We start from the raw sequence: 15,513 nt of genomic DNA, 5'->3' as shown, positions 1-15,513 counted from the left end.
AAATAGTATATGCACGTAAAAGATCTAGAATGGTGCTGTTTGTGGCTTCTGTTTGTCAATTAGTTTCTAGATGAAATGTAGATGAGAAATCAATCTTTGTGCCTAGGTTAGCAAACAGAGTAATCCAAAAGTTGTTACAAAATCTAGAATCACGATCTAAAATAATAACTTTTGGCAATCCATGGTTAGCAAAAACAGTTTTCAAAAATAACTGTGCGGCTTGTGATGCTGTTAAAGTTTTCTTACATGGAATGAAATATGCTTGTTTACTAAATCTATCTACAACTGTCCAAATCATATCATGGTTAGATTTAGTATTAGGTAAACCAGTAATGAAATCCATAGAAATTTGTTCCCAAGGTTTAGATGGAATAGACAAAGGCATAAGTAATCCATACTATTTACCATGATGTCTCTTAACTCTTTGACAAATCAAACATTCAGAAATAAAGTTAGATACATCAGCATCCATATGTGGCCAATAAAAATCTTCAGTTAACGTACGTAATGTAGATATGATACCTCTATGACCTTGATATGGGGGACAATGAATTTCATTCAAAATAAAAGATCGGAATGGAATGGTAACACACAGTCTCTTTTCATAAAACATAAATCCATCATTATATGACAATGAATTAATAGGAATGAAATTATTTTGAACTAATTTATTCCAATCAGAATGAAAAGTAATATCCTGGTGATATGTATCTTTCATAGCAATCAAATAATCAAAAGATATGACAGAAATATTATGAATGGCAGGTCTTCTACTCAATGCATCAGCCACTACATTTTCTTTTCCAGGTTGGTATTGAATGATAGGATGAAAACTTTGAACAAAGGAGGCCCATTTGATATGTCGGTCAGAGATTTGGGGTTGGCTAAGTAAATGTCTAATACTTTGCTGATCGGTCTTTATCATAAATTCTGAACTCATTAAGTAGTGTTTCCACTGTCTTAATGCTTGTACAACTGCTAATAGTTCTTTGTCATATGTGGAATATTTCAGCTCAGAGGGTTTCAGCTTACAACTAGAATATGCTATAGGATGATTGTCTTGCATAAGTACGGCTCCTATTCCTGATCCACTAGCATCGGTCACTACTAGAAAGAATGGTCTATTAAAGTCAGGCAACTGTAAAACAGGAGCATGGGTTAATGCATGTTTCAGTAAGTCAAAGGATTTCTGTTGATTTTCGGTCCATTGATAAACAATTCCTTTCTTTAGAAGTTTGGTTAATGGTAAAGCAAGTAATGAAAAATTACGTACAAGCTTCCTATAGAAACTAGCAAGACCAAGGAATGAGCATAACTCATGCACGTTTTTAGGTACAGGCCAATTCAATATTGCATCAATTTTCTTAGGATCAACTTTAATTCCATCAGATGATACAATATGACCTAAATACTCAATTTCCGTTTTAAAGAATTCACTCTTTTCAGGATTTGCATACAGTTGATTTTCTTTCAATAACTGAAAAACCAATGACAAATGCTCATAATGTTCTTTCTCATTTTGACTAAACACCAAAATATCATCAAAGAAAACAATTACACAATACTGATATTTCAAAAAGATACGGTTCATCATTCTACTAAAGGTAGCAGGTGCATTAGTCAATCCAAATGGCATGACTAAAAATTCGTAATGACCAAACTATGTTCTAAATGCAGTCTTGAATATGTCAGACTTATCTAGTCTCACCTGATGATAACCAGACTTAAGGTCAATTTTACTAAATATAGCAGATCCTTGCAGTTTGTCCATAAGGTCATCAACTCTAGGAATAGGATACATATTCTTTACAGTGATCTTATTTAAAGCTCGATAGTCAATGCACATACGATATGTATTATTCTTTTTCTTGACTAACAATACGGGTGCACCGAATGGAGAACTGCTAGGTCGAATCAAACCTCTATTTAGTAATTCCTCAACTTGACTCTGGATTTCTTTTTGCTCTATCTGGTTATGCCTATATGGTGCTTTGCAAGGTGGTTGTGTGCTAGGGATCAAATCTATCTTATGGTCTTCTGGACGTGAAGGAGGTAAACCTGGTGGTAGGCCTTTTGCAAAACAATCCTTAAAATATGCAAGAAATTCTTTATGCCTAGGGTGCATATGATTTTCTTTTACTTGCAGTTCATTCACCCAAATGAGATAGGATTTACTACTTTTGCGTAATGCACGTTTAGCTTGAGTATGCGAAAGGAGTGGAAAAACATTAGATGCATGCATACCATATAATGTAATAGATTTTCCTTGAAAATTAATATTCATTTTGTGTGTGGAATAATCTATATCTGGGTTATGCTGGTGTCACCAAGCCATACCTAAAATAATGTCACTCGACTGTAATGGAACAACTAAGAAATTTCTTCTTTCAATGTATTGGCCAATTTGAATCTCTAAGTCTTGCACTTCCTGTGTACCATTATACCTAGTGCCTAAAAATGCAGTTTTTATGCGATAATGCATAGGTACAGTCTGTAATTTCAATTCTTTTACTAATTTTGTTGAAATAAAATCATGAGTACTACCGTCATCATGCAAAATAGTATTTTCCTTTCCATGCACCAAACATTTCATAGTCAATAAAGAATGTGGAGTAGGCATACCTGGTAAAGTATCGGAAGTAGTAGTAGTGTCGTCCTCATCTTCAGTGAAGTCGGGCATATCTTCATGTTCGTCTTCGTCCATGGCTCCAAGGTAGTTGATATGAGCTGGTGGCTTCTTTGAATGACAATTTGCTGCTAGATGTCCAGGTTGGTGGCATTTATAGCATACTATTGGCTTGGCTTTGGTTACATTGTTTGCAATGGCGGGAAGTCTAGGTACATTTGGATTTGGCTGTGGAATAGGCTTAGGGTTTTGATTGACATTGGATGGTAATGCAAGTGGTTTTGCCCAATTTTTGCGGAAAGATGATGAAGAGAAACGACCTGGATTAAATCTTCTAAAATTGGAATTGAATTGTTTAGATCCATAATTACCATTGGCTTGGAATTGTTGTGGTCGTCTGTCTCTACCTCGTAGCTTATCTTCAGTGTCGTGAGCTAGTGAAATGGCGTCTTCAAGAGTAGCAGGCTTGAACATGTTAACTTCAGCGTAGTAATGCCCAAGAAGTCCAGACATATACTTGCGCTTATGTGTCGCCTCTGGTACGTCTTCAAGCATGCGTAGCTGGAGGAGTGCATTCCAAAAACGCTTTGTATACTGAGGTATAGGCTCACGATCCCGTTGCTGGAGTAGATCCCATTGCTTGATAGCTTTCTCATGAAATTGCGGTGGAAGAAAATTCTGCATGAACTTCTTCTTAAAATCTTCCCAAGTAGCAGGACAATCTATGCTCTTGCGTACTACAGTCCACCAAAGTGATGCTCTGTCTACTAAATGATTAGTAACACACTTGATTTTATCTTTTTCTGCATAGGTTTCCTCATGGAAATAGTCATCAAACTGACTAATGAATGCTAGAACAGTTTTTCCTTCTCGTATGCCATTGAAAGTACGAAATTTGAAACTTCTTTTACTTATCTTTGATTCCTTGCGGATGGTTTGAGCTTCGAGAGTTGCATCGATGGTACGTCGAATAAGATCTTTAGCTTGAGGTTCTTTTTTGTCTGTAGACGCTCTTTGTAATTTTGCCAGTTGCGCTTGCAATGCTTGCCTAGCCCTTCATTCTTCTTCCAATTGCATCATGATTAAGTCCAGCTTTTGCTCCATCGTAGGTTCAGGTAGGTCACCTTCAGCCATAAGATCATCCATATGTGGTTCCGTCATCCTGTAAAACTCAAAAAAACCTTTCTCACTCAAAATCGAGTTAGCGGGATGAGCGTAGCTCAAGTTCGGGGTTACAAGGCTTATGTGTTTTTGGGTATATCTTTCTCAATCTTCAGAAATTCTGCGATTTATCCTTCTTCATATGCTGAAAATGCTTCAGCAAACCCGCGTATGGGTAGAGTACCTTTCAATGAACAACTTTGCAGTTCGGAGTTTCTGCGCAGGAACAGTCCTTCTAGGAGTTTTGAGCACAAGTTAGTTCTGACTCCAGTTGACTAGTCTGACTTGCAAAGTTGCAGACTTATGTGACTTGCAGAGTTGCAGAACTTAGTCGACTTAAGGAACTTGGAGAACTTGATCAGAATTTACTTGCAGAACTTGACTTTTGTGGTGTGTGGCCTGGAGTTGTTGACTTGCAGAGATGACTTGTCTTAAGTAGACTAAGCTTAATTGTTTAAGCTGGGGGGGGGGGGGGGGGGGGGGGGGGGCGTTTTTTGCCATCGCGAGATTTTCGGGCATCCTTCGATACCTCACGGACCAATTGTTGAAGCTATTAAGCTTCTTTTAAAGCTTAGAAGCTTACTATTAAGCTTTTGTGAAAGAATTAGCTATGGAAATAATAAAGCTTATCTCTCTGTTTGACGACTTGATGAAGGAGATAAAGGAGTGGTCCTCTGCCTGTATAGCCCGGTCCTTCGCGATCTAATGATAGAAACAGGGGTTCTTGATCGCCAGAAGTTTGCCTGTATCGACGGTTCGCGACGAGATTGACCGTAGAGCCCGATCGTTCCAGGAGCTCCGCCTTCGCACGAGATGGGTAGCGATTAGAAGCTCTTGATCTCAGCTCCGCTTTGATACCATTGGTGCGCAGATGGGTCGCTGTATGCTCACGTAGTGAATCCCGAATGGTCCCCAAGAACAATGAACTCTACTTTTTGCACAAGTTACAAGGTAAAAAGCATGAACGACAAGAGCAAGAGACCAATTGGGTGCAATCTCCCCCCATGCCTTGTGTGAGCGCTTCACAAAGCATGTATTTTATGTATATTTCCTCTTCATGCTCAATAATAGCCCAATTTACAAAAATATATCAAGCTTTTAGCTTTTGAGTTTTGCTTTTACAAAAATAGGAATAAAGCTAATGGACGGTGCCCATAGAGTCTGGCACGCCCAATACAATGTCCAAATAGAAATAACATATCCGTGTGCATGGGCGCATACAAAATAATAATAAATAATCGATGCCTCAATAGACATGACAAAATATAGGCATGGCGCCTATCAAAATATAATCCATAGATCGAATACTCGCTAGACTCCAATGCTTTCCTCCGCCACTGTTGCTATCTCTACACATCAACTGAAGCATTCACAATCGTTAGTAAAATAATACAATTAAACCGACAAAAGTGAATACCTAGCAGTCTTCAGCTACATAAATAAGTCAACTGGTTAGAAATAAATCCTAACCTTAATTTATTACGAGTGCGCACTCTAAACTCATAAACGTTTATTAATTTAATATGCATTTTGCGGAATCACCCGCTATGGAATCATCCATGTACACACTAAATTAATGAAACGCCCGAAAAGGACAGGCATCCCCATCAACTTCTCGCACAAAGAATCCACTTTGTGTATGAGCCCCGGTCATCAAAGTTTACGGAATCCACTGTAAAACCTCACGGAATCCACCATGGCACGGAATCCACCGTGAAATATGCCTCCTGGCATCACGCAGAAACCCCACCGCCGAAAACCCTCCATAAGCCCTTGTTCACACCCGCAGAAAACCAACAACGGCAAACCCCTCATACGACCCCGTCCCACCCAACCACACCCCGCAGAACCCGCACTGTCCCTTTTCTCGTCCTTTGAGACGCGCGTGTGGCTATTCATGAGAGTGTGATTGCTCGGGATCGGGTGCGGGAGTCTGTTCGCGGATGTTCACGTGCGGGGACGCGCATTAGCTGGTTCGTGAGGTGATGTGCAGCCGGCTGTTCACACGCAGTTGACACGTAGCCTATTTTTGGGTATTTTCTCGGATTTTTACTTCCAAAAACCCGAAAACCTTCAAAATACATTGTAAAATGTTAAAAAAAATCATTAAAAAACACTTAAAATTCACCAAAAAAAATCTTGAAAAATCCTCAATATTTCTATAGTAAATTGCTATATTTTTCTAAACTGAACATTTCAAAAAAAAAAAACAGACCATTTTAAAATTAAAAATTCTTTTCAAAATACCCCAAAAATGAAAACAATTCATTAAAAATTGTTAAAAATTCCAAATTAATTTCAAAAAAATTCCTAAAAATTCTATTCACATTTTTACTTATTTTTGGCATATTTTCTAAGCTATAAAAATACTTCATGAAACACCTAAATTAATTAAAAAAATCATTTCTCATTCAAAATACACACTGAACAATCTCGAAAAAAATCCAGATCCCTTTTGGATTAAGGAGAGAGCATTCATTGCATTCACATACACCCACTACCAGGTATTTTTCCTTTTTTTCAATATTTTTTCCTGCTACCCCAAAATTCACGATTAATTTTTAAAATGAACCCTAAACACCACTATGACATGTGCGTTCGCGCTAAACACACCATTTTTTAATAAAAATAAACCCGCTGATCACTTAGCACGCGCTAAGTGCGTCTAAGAAGCACTTTAATATTTTTTAATTAAAATGAACCAGTCGTCATAAAAGCACGCGCTGGCAAAAAAGTGTTCCACATCACCTTAATTGTTAATAAATGAACTTGCATTTAGAGACCCAATCTGGGTATCGAAGTCCAGGATTCGGATTAAAGCACCGCTTTAACCTAATAATTGGTAATTAAAATTTTAAGAAGGAACCGTCGTTTTCTTGATAAGGTTTATCACTTAATTAAAAAATCATCCATTTCTTAATAATTCATAAAATGAACATTTTATTAAATTAATTTCCCCTCACTACACTTATTTTCCCTTTTTAATGAACTCGTTTCGTGGGATGGGCACGTAAAAGTCTTTAGTTGCCACCACTGATGGTCAAGTTATGGTCCAGTCTTCATGTCCGTTTTTTTTTGTAGTCTGATTTGTCCATGTGTTACGGTTAAGGGTACAGTGTGTAGTTTTTTCTCTTTATTGCTTGATACGGGGATTTGGGTGTTTGCATGATGCATAGCATTAAGCTTTCGGTCGCATATGTTTAAAGGTCATGTCGAATTTTTTCTAGGCTGTGGTTTGCTTGGGGATAGTTGGTCGAGTCACGTTTTATCGCTTTGGTTGCTATCTTATCCTTGGTTTTTGTCTATTGCTTTGTAGGCATTCTCTTTGTTTGTCTGTGTTGTGGTGTGTGTGTAACCATCTGAATGGCGCCCTCTCGTGGTTCGATGGACTATTTTTGAAGATTTATTGAAGATCAAAGTTGAGCTTTTGAATGAACTTGTATTCCCTTTTTCCTGGGTCGCAAGGACGCTTTCTTATTAAGTGTGGGGATATGTTGAGTGTTGAAATGACCTATTTTTTGGCTGATTTTTGTTGTTTTTGAGAGCTGAATGGTTGATTTTATGAGATGATTGATTGGTTTGGAAGTGGTTTGAGAGTGTTTTGGATGATATTGATTATGTTTTGGAAGTTCATGATGTTTATTAGTGGAGATATGAGGTTCTGTGATGTTTTGATAGGTTCTGTATACCTTCTGTATAGCTTCTGTTTTGTTCTGATATTCTTCTGTATGAAGCATGGATTGATGATTGATGAAGATTGAGATCTTGTGAAAGCTTATTGAATAGTTTTTGAGAGTTTGAAATGGTTTGAGTATGAGTTATGAGGTTTTAATGACCTTCTGTAACCTTCTGTAGAGCTTCTCTCTCTGTTTTGTAATTGTATTGTAGCTGTTCTGGTACTGTACTATGACTGTTTTGTATGCTTCTGTATGTGTTCTGTAGAATGTATGTGTAGCTTGGGAAAGTTTTCTAGCCTTGGAAAGAGGTGAATACAAGTGTAAAAGAGCTAAAAGAAGTAGCTGCTGAAGACTCAAGTAAAGACTGGAGTGAAGTGACAGTAGTGAGCTATGAAAGGACACTGTAGTGGCTCTGGTGACTCTTCATATTAGACATACCTCTTGGGAGGGGTATCCACGACCTAAGAAGGATTATTGTGAGTAATTATGAGAGATTGTAGTGAGGATATGATGTATTATTGATGGAGAGAGAGAGAGAGAGAGTCAGAGATAGTCAAATCTATTGAAACGGAGTGATTGTATATGAGAGATTGAGAGAGAAGACTATGAAGATATTGAAGATGAATACTATGTGATGTATTTCCATTCAAAGATGGTGTATTCCTTTGTTTTCTTTGTTATATTGATGGATTTTGTGAAGATATTGAAGAATATGGTTGATTCTATCAAATCCGTGGGAGATCTACATGATGCTGCATGAAGATTTGTTGTGCCTGGTGTTCTTTTCTTCATTGTGATCATATAAAACCTAATAAAAAAAGCTTGTTGATGTTACAAGATAGATTTTCTTGCAAGAGAATTTCCTTTTCCTTGGTGTTCCTCTTGGGGCTCCAGTAGGTAGAGACATACACGCAGCCATACATAGCCAACTTGCTCTCAGTGGTATTTAGATGGAGTATTGCACAACTTCAAACTCGATCACACACTTTATTGGTCAACACATGTGCATGGAGTGGGCAGGCAAGAGAGACGAGGTTGTACAAGCTGTGTGGACTACAGAGTGTAGAATCAGAGGAGCACCTGATTATGACATGCCCAGCATATGGACACATACGGGCTGACTTTGATATCCCTTTACAAGGGCCACTTCACCAATTTCTGACCACTACTCCTATATCGAATGAAGTTAGGGGTTCTCATCATTCGCATGTTACGCTTTCGGGAGAACCATACTAGATAGATTGTTCTTTCATCCTAGCTACCCTATTCTATCATGGGAAAGGAGAATCATTGTATACTTGGAAAGGTCCCATGGACCATAATTTGGCCTTCCATGGATGATAATAAACTACTCTACTTCACCTTCTCGATGGCTTCTAATTGGCGCTTCGGGTTGGGGTACTTCTCGACCTTAGCACTTCCCTTTTCACCTGTCTTTGGGGTTGATGTCTCTACCTTAGCGTCAATGACTTTATTTCCAGAAGGTAGTGTTGTTGCACTCTTAGTTTTGAGCATGACTTTAGCTTCCGGTCTCTTCTTCCTTTGCCTACGACTCTTCTTTCCTATCAAGGCTGCGTCAAGATTGCTAGGACTTGGCAGTCGGCCTGCTTCATTTGTGCACGGGTCATGACATGCAATGGGATAGGTGTAGCCTCCCCATTGTGATTCTTGACACCGAATAGCCCCAATGGGACGGATGACACGTTATCCGAACTCGAGGATGGTTTTTGCTTTGGACAGTCAATGAAGAGATGAGTGATTCCACACTTAGGGCACCTTAGGTCAGCCTTGTCTCTATTTTGTTGCTCCCTTTCAGGACATCATGATGAGATGTGTCCTGGGTGACTACAAATTCAACATATGATTTGGTTCTTGGGTCTGCCCTCCTAGGCCTCTACCTCATCCCCTACCTAACACCATCATCAGTACTGGTCGATAGTCCATAAGGACTACGTTGCCCTCAACGTCGTGTGAGCATAAAGGTATACGCAAGTCTCTTCCTCATTGAATTCTTCCACATAGTGGATTGGAGCGTCGCTCGATGGATGGATCACATAGGGGCTAGGCAGTCTAGGTATTCCAGTAGGATTTATGTCCATTCTAGGAACAACCAGCTTAATGTTGTTTGGTGTGGGAAGGGCCAATGGAGCTCCCCTTCGGAAGAATTGTTGCGGCCTATTCGCTAGGTAACATTGACTATATGTTTGTGAGTACGAAAGTCTTCTAGGCAATCTACAATGTCGTGACCAAACCTACCGCAATTACTGCAAGGTCGTGACCTGGGGTCTTGACACTCGGCTGGCAATAAGTCGTTTCCACCACAATACACGCATTGAATGTGTGGGCATGTTGGTCGTCTTAGCATCTCCTACATCTTGGCTATTTCCATTTTCATATCAACCAATTCTTGGTTAGTGTCCGTGGCCTTTCCCTTATCTTGGGTACTTGTGCCTGGTCGCTCGTTGGATGTTGAAGCTCTCTCCAAACTTCTAGAGTTGGATTGCTCGCTAGATGCTGAAGCTCTCTCCAAACTTCTAGAGTTGGTCTCTTCTTGGTTCGAGTTTCTAGAGCTCCTCTCCTTCAGCTGGTCATCTACTCAAATGGCTTCTTCAAACACCATAGCTAGCATGTCTTGCTGTAAGCTTGAGTTGCCTGCCAAGGCTTTATAAAGCTCCTCATTTCTTATTCCATTGATGAATACTATCAACACTGCTCTTTCGATCATTGGGATTCTATTGGAGAGACTCCTCACATGGGTCACATAGTCATGGATGTTCTCTTTTTCTTTCTGCTTGACATTCATAAGTTGTACTAGTAGGTTGTCAGAGTATCTGGGCTTGGAAAATCTCTTAATGAAGAGGTTTTTGAGGCCATTGAAGTTCACTCGCTCTGTGGCATCTAGACTGGTGTACCAAACCCTTGTTGCCAAAGCAAAGCCCAAATGCTTGAGAGCGTTGAGTCAAGTCGGTGAGACCGTTGGCCTCGCAGACCTACTTGAACTGCTCTATGAAGCTGTATGGATTGTCATGGGGCTAGTACTTATCGAGCTCCTTAGCGACAATTGGTATCTTACATTGGCTCTTGGAGTCTTGGTTTGCCCCTAACCCTGCTAGTAGTGATGTTGCCAACGTTGCAACGCTCTACTCTACTCTTGTGTTGTCTAGCAATCGCTTCATGAGAAGCTCACTCAACGTCAAGTCTCCTTCTAGCGCTCTCTCATGGTCAGTTCGATTCCTGCTTGCTAGGTTCAACACTCACTGTATCTCTTGCATCTCTACGTTCTACCTCAAGCTCCTAGTTCGCTAGTCTCGGTTGTATTCCATTATGCCTTGTAGTGCTTTGTGGGCTAGCTTTCTTTCCTCCTCTAGGTCATCTATGATGGCTTCTACTATTCTATCGTGGTGCTCATACAGAGTGTGAGAATCATAGCTATTCATCAACTGCTGGATCGCTTTTGGAAAAACTCCTAAGTCGAGTTCCTCGTTTTGCCTAATGTCTGCTTCTGACATGGTTGCGTTCTTGTGCTCCACCAAGCTATTGATAAGGTTAAGCAGGTCGAGTAGATCCGTGTCTCTATCATTGTTTGCTTGGTCCTACGCTGAGCTCCAATTCCCCGTCTATGTCTTGGTATCTTCTCCTATTGGTGGGTTCCCTCAAGTTCTTTTATCTGAGCGAGCTCCTTAACTATTACATACAATCCTTAAATTACCTCCACTCAGTTTGTGAGTGTGTTTGTGAATGTGTCCTTTTCTGTGCACTTGTGCTCAATCAGGCTTTCGGTTGTTCTTAGGTGTACTTCAAGTGCTGGAAATCAAGGTGAGTGTGAAGAACAAGCGTCTAAGCGGCTTACACACTCTCATTTTGTCTTAGGCCTGATAGGCTTGTTCGATCAATTTTTGGCTATTTTGATAGGTTTTAGGGTTCCTTGCTACGTCGTCTTACTCGTTTTAGGTTCATTTCGAGGTCTATGACTCCACTGGTTGTTGTCGTTAAGGCACTAACTCTCTCAACAGCCTACTCAAGCTGGTAAGCAGTTGCGTCTTGCGAATTTGCATATTCCTTGCGCGAGAATCGAGTTCTAGGCATCAGGATGGCTCACAAAGGTTTGCACGGTTGAGATCTAGCTAGGTCTGGTGCAATTTTCCAAAAAAATTTGCAAAAATCTGTCTCGGCCCAACTCGTCCAAATTGCAGGGGCCGAGTGGTGGATTTAGATAGGCCGAGGGTCGAATAGGAACAATGACCGAATTGGCAGCACGGATGGTTGAATGGACATGACTGAGGGCCGAGTTAGATTAGTGGGTCGAGTAAAAAAGGATCGAGTGGAAAAGGTCAAGTTGATTTGGGCTCCAACTGTCCACACACACGAAAATGGTATCCTCAAAATATAGATGCCCCAAACTTAAGGACACTTTACATACAACCATAGGATATAACATATTTATCAACACTCCCCCTCAAGCTCAGAATGAGCTTGCACACATAAGACTCCAAGTGCACTCTTGAAGTACTCAAACTTATCTTTGCCTAATGCTTTGGTAAAGATATTAGCAACTTGGTCATTTGTTTTCACATGGACCAAGTCAATCTCTCCGTCAATGACTTTTTCTCTAATGAAATTATAGTGCACTTCTATGTGTTTTGTTCTTGCATGGTAGACTAGGTTCTTTGCCAACATAATGCTACTAGCATTGTCACAATACATATCTCTATCCCCATGTCATATAGGATTAATCTCAGTCATGTCTACTCACATGCTGCCAATGCAATACCTCTATATTCTGCTTCAATGCTTGATAAAGCAACTGTAGGTTGCTTCTTACTGCTCCAACTTACCATGGCTGATCCAAATGAGAATGCATAGCCACTAGTATATCTTCTATCCATAGAGCTACCTGCCCAGTCTACATCTGAGTATCCAAACAATGTAGGCTTGATTCCTTTTTCATAAAACAACCCAAATCTAGCTGTCTTCTTCACATATCTAAGAACTCTTCTCACTACATCCAAATGTGATTTGCATGGTTTCTGCATAAACTGACTTATCAATCCAACAGCGTAACTCAAGTCTGGTCTTGTAATGGTCAAGTAGATAAGACTACCAACCATCTTTCTGAACATAGTAACATCCTCAACATAAGATCCATCATTCATCAACTTAGCATTTTGATCCAATGGTGTATCAACCGTTTTGCATCTTGTCATGCCATATTTTTCCAACATCTCCAATGCATATTGCCTTTGTATCAGCCTATACCATGAGGTGTGTCAATAACCTCAATACCCAAGAAGTATCTCAACAAACCAAGGTCCTTTATATCAAACTCTTTATGTAACCCATGCTTGACTTTAGTAATCTCCTTCTCAAGTGTACCTGTAATAATGAGATCATCAACATTTACATTTGACCTTATAATAATGAGACCATCCGACTTACATTTGACCTTATAAACCCATTTACATCCAATGGACTTCTTGCCATAAGGTAGTTTCACCAAATCCCAAGTCTTGTTTTTCCTTAGTGCATCCATCTCTTCATCCATTGCTTGTCTCCACTCTTTGCTCTCTACTGCTTCTTCAAAGTAAGTAGGCTCCACATGTTGTACATAAGAAACCATGTATGCATAATGCATCTTCATGAACCCATTATAAGTCAATCTATCAACTGGATACCTTACCCTTTCTGACCTTCTCAATTGAGGTGCACTATCGTGTGTCTCATCTGATCTAGCATGTGGTGGCACATACTTTCCTGTACTTCTAGTGCCAGGTGTTTTATCATGCAGAATGCCATACTCATCATCTATAGATTCATCTTTTGAACTTTCAGTCATTGGTCTCTTACCTTTTGCAACTTTTGCACTCCTTTGTGCATTTCTCAATCTACCACTCCATGGACTATAGCTGCCACTGCTTTCCACATTCTCTTGAGGTCCTGAAGCATCTTCCACATGCTGATTTTCAGCCTTGTTTGCTGAAATTTTCCTTCCATAGCCATCAGCATCATTGCTTTCATAGGAATCAACATCCATTGCAATTTTGGGCTTGTACCATGATTCATATTCACTGAATCTGACATCCCTACTTATGTATACTTCCTTACTCACTGGATCATAGCATTTGTATCCCTTCTTCTCATCAGGATATCCAAGGAAAATGCATTTTACAGCCTTAGGTTCCATCTTCTTTCTCAAATCATTCGGAACATGAACATAACAGACACATCCAAAGACTCTAAGGTATGCAACAGTGGGTTTCATGCCATACATTCTCTCGTATGGTGACATATTATGAATCAAGGCTGTAGGTGTTCTATTCATAATGTGAACTGCTGTATGCACTGCTTCTACCCAATATGACAATGGCATGTTCATTTGGTTCATCATTGCCCTTGCAACCTCTGCAATAATTCAATTCTTCCTTTCAGCCACACCATTTTGCTGAGGTGTATACCTGCATGTCAATTGCCTTTTGATACCATGATCTCTCAAGAAGTCACAAAACTCATATGACATGTACTCTCCACCATTATCTGACCTCAAACATTTTATGTAGCATCCAAACTGCTTTTCAGCCCCATAGATTTAAATTCCAAGAACTTTTCAAATGTTTCACTTTTATGCTGCATAAAGTACACCCAAGTCATCCTACTAAAATCATCAATGAAAGTGATATAGAATCTACATTTTCCGCTCATGGAAACATTCTGACATGGGCCCCAAATATCTGTGTATTATTTCCAAAGGATAGTTGCTTATTCTCCCCCTCTTTGGAAATGGCAATCTGGACTGCTTGCCAAATTGACAAGCCTCACATACATTATCAAAATTCACATATCCTAAGTGCGGTAGACCACGGACTATCTGTTTTGATTGCATTTGCTTCAATCTTTGCAAATTAACATGACCAATCCGTCTATGCCATAATTCCACATCCTTATCTTGCCCATGTCCTCTCTCAACATACATAGAGTTTTGAATCACTGGAGTACTTGCATCCAAAGCAAACAAACTCCCTTTCTTTCTACCATGAGCAATCACCCTGCCAGTTCTCCCATTATGGAACTCTTCAATAAAACATCCAAACTTATTGAATCTCACCTGCAATCCTTGATCTGTCATTTGACCAACCGATGCTAGGTTCTTAGTTATTGTGGGCACATAAAGTACATCACCAAGCTTGTTTCTCAATCCCATCTTTAGTAACAAGTGGCACACTACCAATATGAGTAATTTTGTGTAAAGTATAATCATCAATGGCAACATATTCATCATTCTGCATTTGCTCCTTGCTATCAAACCACTCAGCATGATGAGTCATGTGGTTTGTAGCTCCTAAATCCAAAAACCAATCATTCTCACGAAGAGGATGAGTCATGCTCCCAAGCACATGCTCCATAGCAAATAGGTGACCTCTAGGCAATCCACCTCTAGGTCCATAACCTGTACCACCATAAGTGCCTGCATAGTGGCCATATTGGGTTCTTCCACGACCCCTAGATATGGCATTCTATTTTTGATAACAATCCCTCTCAAAGTGGCCAAACTGCCCACAATAATGACAAGTGCCATCTCTTTGTGAAGAAGGACTAGACCGTCCTCTACCTCTAGGGAAAGATCTCCCCCTGCCTCTATGCATGAAGTCACCACGACCAAAGTTGCCTCTTCCACGAGCAAAACCATAATTACTACGACCAAGTGAAGAGCCTCTAGCTCTAGATGAGCTGCCACGACCTCTCTGGTGATAGAAAACACTATCTCCACCTGCATTTTTGCCACTGCTAGATGCATTCAATCCCAACTTGATTTCTTCTGTAAGTAGCAATCCAATAAGCTCCTCAAAGTCAGGCATAGAGCCTCCCCTAACGGAAATAGAGGTATCCAAAGATTTGAAGGCTGGTCCAAGCCCATTTAGTGTCACTGACACTAAATCATCATCATCAATAGGTGCATTAATGGATGTAAGGTCTTCTAAATTTTGCTTGATTTCTACCACATAGTCACACTAATACTGCGATTGCCTCTCCATGCACCATGTAATCTCTGCTTAA

Source organism: Lygodium microphyllum, chromosome 26 (genome assembly GCF_053477565.2).
Source record: "Lygodium microphyllum isolate KBCC chromosome 26, Lygodium_microphyllum_v1.1.10, whole genome shotgun sequence".
NCBI lineage: Eukaryota > Viridiplantae > Streptophyta > Polypodiopsida > Schizaeales > Lygodiaceae > Lygodium > Lygodium microphyllum.
This window is presented reverse-complemented; position numbering follows the sequence as displayed.